General features: G+C 53.8%; 1 pseudogene; it reads right to left on the bottom strand.

Annotated features, from left to right (window-relative positions):
- Positions 1-3747: 3747 nt before the first annotated feature.
- On the bottom strand, positions 3748-4660 carry LOC121483870 (annotated as a pseudogene).
- Positions 4661-5000: the final 340 nt, after the last annotated feature.

The raw sequence follows: 5000 nt of genomic DNA, 5'->3' as shown, positions 1-5000 counted from the left end.
GGGGGGGAGGTTTCTATGTATGTATGTATGTATGTATGTATGTATGTATTTACTTACTTATTTGCTTACTATTGATTGATCGATTGATTTATCAGAGACGGAAAGATGGAGAAGCAGGCTCCATCCAGGGCGCCTGACGTGGGACTCTGAGCCCGCCTCTCCAGGACCACGCCCGGGGCTGAAGGTGGACCTCGACCGCGGGGCCACCCGGCCGTTCCCGCAAGTTGGCCTTTTTTTTTCTTTTCTTTTCTTGGAAGGTTTGTTTGTTTGGATGGATGGATGCATGGATGCATGGATGGATGGATGGATGGATGGATGGATGGATGTACTTGCTTATGTGCTTACTTTTTATTCGTTCATTCATTCATTATTCATTGTTCTTTCTTTCTTTCTTTCTTTCTTTCTTTCTTTCTTTCTTTCTTTCTTTCTTTCTTTCTTTCTTCTTTTGTCAGAGACGGAGAGACGGAGTATCAGGCTCCATCCAGGATGCCCGACGTGGGACTCTGAGCCCGTGTCTCCAAGACCACGCCCTGGGCTGAAGGCGGAGCTCGACTGCCGGGGCCACCCGCTGTTGCCGCAAGTTGGCCTTTTTTTTTTTTTTTTTAGTTTTTCTTTTTCTTTCTTTCTTTTTCTTTCTTTCTTTCTTTCTTTCTTTCTTTCTTTCTTTCTTTCTTTTTTCTTCTTTTTTTTGTTTTTAAATTTTTATTTATTTATGATAGTCACACACACACACACAGAGAGAGAGACAGACAGACAGACAGACAGACAGAGACACAGGCAGAGGGAGAAGCAGGCTCCATACACTGGGAGCCCGATGTGGGATTCGATCCCGGGCGTCCCTAACGCACCCCTCTTACTCCCCATTGCTTCCCCCACGGCCTTGCGTGTTCCTCTGCTTCCTGCACGCGACCTCGTGCTCTACGTCTATCTCTAGACGACACCCTACCGTATCCGCCTAGGGAATAAGCTAAGACGGGGCCGATTCTCATGGGACCGTTCTTGTGCTGAGGACGTGTTCTTGTCTGCTGTAGCGGTGGCGACAAAGCGGAGGGCCCCTCTCCCTGGGCACACGGTGCCGGGGCGTGGGGACGTGAGGCAGGAAGGACAGCTTTGGGGTTGTGGACATTTCTTTTTTTTTTTTTAAGATTTATTTATTTATTTATTTATTTATTTATTTATTTATTTATTTATTTATGATAGAGAAAGAGAGAGAGAGAGGCAGAGACACAGGAGGAGGGAGAAGCAGGCTCCATGCCGGGAGCCCGACGTGGGACTCGATCCCGGGACTCCAGGATCGCACTCTGGGCCAAAAGCAGGCACTAAACCGCTGAGCCACCCAGAGATCCCCTTGCGGACATTTCTACAACAGATCCGGAAAGAAGCCCGCCGTCCGGTGTCCCGGATCTTTGGGGGTGAGGGCTCCAGGACGCCTCGGATGACGTTTCCAAGTGCGCCCTTCCCGGGGGCTGGAACCGGAACCGGAACCGGGGCGGCATGGGTGGTTCGGAAGACGCTGCCGCCGCCGGCGGCGGCCGCTGCGCCCCCTAGCGGTGCAGATGTCCCCGTCCCGGAGAGGGGGAAGGGGAGGGGGAGGGGGAGCGAAACATCCCTAAGGAAGGCCCTGCTTGGGCACCCGACGTTTTCCTGAGTCGGGAAACGCTACTGACCTGGGTGGATCCGGACCAGGCTGTGTCCCAGCTGCCCTGCGATCCCATATGCCTCACACCTGGACTCCCCGGGCGGGCGAGCCAGCTTTCTGGCCCTGCCTGCCTGAGCCTACCTCTCTATCTCTGGCATCCAACTTGCAACTTCAAGTCCCTGAGGTCGAGAGCTTCGGCTCTCTGGGTCCTGCTAGTAACCCAAACAGACAGACACGTTTGCCATGCCATGCCATACCATTCCATTCCATTCCATTCCATTCCATTCCATTCCATTCCATTCCATACCACTTGCAATCAGGCATCTGCGAAATGAATATTGAGCAAGGGAATTCTCAGCCTTGAACGTTTCTGGGCCCCGCTCCCTTGGCTTTCGCACCGGCCAAAGGTCCAAAGGGCTCCGAGAAACCTCAGCACACGGGCTCTGTTTCCGTCCCTCTGAACACAGGTTGCCTCTCTGTCTCCCTTATAATACAGAAACGGGGACGCCTGGGTGGCTCCGTGTGGAGCATCTGCCTTAGGGGCACGTCCTGATCACAGGATCCGGGGATCCAGCCCCACATCGAGCTCCTTGCATTGGAGCCTGCTTCTCCCTCTGCCTAGGTCTCTGCCCCTTTCTCTCTCTCTCTCTCTCTCTCTCTCTCAAAATCTGGTAAAAATAAAAAGAAAGAAAGAAAGAGAAAGAAAGAAAGAAAAGAAAATTCCCTACGTTCGGACTTCCAGGTCACCCCATCAGAAAGATGCCTCGTGGGATGGGACCCAAGAGGTGGTCCAGAGAAATAAGGACCCGACTCCCCCCCCCACACACACACACACACTTCCCATGAGTCCAAATCATGAAGAAGACGGGGAAAGCAGGCCAGGCAGGCAGACGCCAGAAATCCGAAGTCCGCACGCATGCACGCACGCACGCACGAGCACCAGAACCGATGCCCAACCCACTGCCTGCACCTCCACCTCTTTCAGAGGGCTGAAAGGCAACCACGGACAAGTCCTGTTTTCCAGGAGGAAGCCGACATGAAGGAACAGGGGGCGTTGGAGGCGGAAGGCTGGAAGGTTGACGGATAGAGAAAGGAAAAGAGGGACAAGAGGGACGGGTGGACACCTGGGTGGCTCAGTGGTTGGGCGGCTGCCTTCCTCTCAGGGCGTGATGCGGGGGGGGGGGGGGGGGGTTGGGGAGGTGGAAGGGATACCCTGGGGTCCTGTGCCCGCATCCGGTTCCCTGCCTGCGGGGAGCCTGCTTCTCCCTCTGCCTGTGTCTCTGTCTGCCTCTCTCTGTGTCTCTCAGGAGTAAATAAAGAAATCCTTAAAAAAAAAAAGGAAAAAAATAAAAACCTTTAAATCTGTCTCAGTCCTGGCGGGGGCGGGGACTGCCTTGCCGCCTCTGCGCCTCCGCCTCTCCCGTGGCCCCCGCACACCCCCCCCCCGTTTCTGCAACACTCCTGTGGATGGAGTGGTCAACTCCTCTGCCATCATCCCGGGTGCCTCCAACGCCATCGCCGCCCCCCCTCCTCATCCCGCCGCCCCCCTGTAAGGAGCAAAAATCACCCGAGCCATTGGGCCACCACGGGAGCCTGACAGTGGGAGTGGGGAACACATAGATTGAGTTTTTTGAGGACGCGGGGCGGCGGGGGGGGGGGGCTGGGGCGACATCTACGCCTTTGGAGCCAATGCATGGTTGTTGGTTTCCTTTATTTTTTGGAGGGGGGGTGCGGTGGAGTTTGAAGATATTTCTTTATTAGGATGCTCACCAGAATGACAGGCTGGCTCTGTCCGTCTGATGTGATAAAGGATACATACATCTGATCCGATTCTGGCAGGAAACAGGCGTAAGGCCTCTCAGACCTGGTACGGAGCGTCCGTGAAAGACGACTCCATTCACCAGAGAGCATGTTTCCTTGATTCCGAGGTCTCTGCTGTAGCTTCCGGTCACGTCTCCGTGACTTGCTCAGACTTCATTCCGGCATCATCAGTGGACCCTCTCTTTCTTTCTTTCTTTCTTTCTTTCTTTCTTTCTTTCTTTCTTTTTCTTTTCTTTTTTTTCCCTAGCCACTTCTCAACTCCTTACGTCAGCTGCCGTCTGTCTGACTCACCCCGGTAGCCTCGAAGTCTGCAGCACATCTCTTTGGTAGGCTGCTGCCCTGCCACCCTCAGGGGCATGGGTTGGGATTTGGGGGGAGAAGGGGAACGACGTCACGTTACCAAAGCAGACGGCAGGAGCGTATTGGCAAATGACACTAGGACACCCGGACACCCCGCAGGCCCACCCGAGGGCCTGCTTGGAGCGCACGAACACACGTAGGGCACGTTCTTCTCTTCACGCGGCGCGGCAGGCAGCGGAAGGTGCGGGATGACCTCCAGGGGCTCGGCGTCTGCAGCCAGCCATCAGGATGAACTCAGGGATGCCTCCGTGGAGGGTTTTGGTGGCTCCGTGAGCTCCTTTCCGAAGCTGCTTGTAATTACAGGACTGCTGAACAAGCGTCCAGGAGTTTCTTGGTGAGGTGGGCATCTGCCACGGGGTAGGCCTTCGGATTTACATCGGCCTCAGTCATCTCTGCGTATCCGCGGTCCCTGTGGGTTTCCTGTAAGAAGACGTGTCCTGGGAGCTATCACCGTCACACTTCACACGGATGACCAGCTTTGCCCCCACCCACCCCCACCCCCGCCGCCGTTGGGGTTGGGGTGGGCGGTGGGATGCCCTGTGCTCCCGTCACAGTTTGTGGGCCCTGGAATGGTGGTGATCGAGATACACCCCTCCGCCACATCATTACAAAGAAACAAGACACGTGTGGTGTCTTGTTAGACCCCACAGGCACAGCAAAGAAAAGGAGAACTACTTATCCCCTTGTTCCCCCAGGACCGACCCGGAAGGATGCCCGAGGGTCCAGGCCCCGAGGCACGGGCGTACTCAACTTTTGCTGTGAACTCAACGGATTGGTTAAGTTGTGCTTCTGAGGATTTGTCCACGGAAACTACTTCAAATGATCGATTTTGTCTGTCTCGTGTACTTTTCCTTGTTACGAGCAAGCAGGTAAAAAAAAAGAAAGAAAGAAAGAAAGAAAGAAAGAAAAAAAGAAAAAGATGAAAAAAGGTCTATAGGTTAAACTTTTACAATACCTTCCCAAATCTTTGGTGACCTGGAACTTTGAAGGTGTAACTAGCTTAATTGATAAAGTGGGTTCAGTTCACCGGATACCTGGCGTCTGTCTTTCCAACAGAAGGTAAAATACTAGAGTGTGAGTCAATGAGACACCCAAGGTGGTTTTCTTTTGTTTGGTGGTGTTGTGTTTTCCTCCTCCACCCCTTGCCCTTTTCTTCCTTCCCCCCTCCCCCCACCTCAGT

Source organism: Vulpes lagopus, unplaced genomic scaffold, assembly GCF_018345385.1.
Source record: "Vulpes lagopus strain Blue_001 unplaced genomic scaffold, ASM1834538v1 ctg310, whole genome shotgun sequence".
Taxonomy (NCBI): Eukaryota; Metazoa; Chordata; class Mammalia; order Carnivora; family Canidae; genus Vulpes; species Vulpes lagopus.
This window is presented reverse-complemented; position numbering and strand designations above follow the sequence as displayed.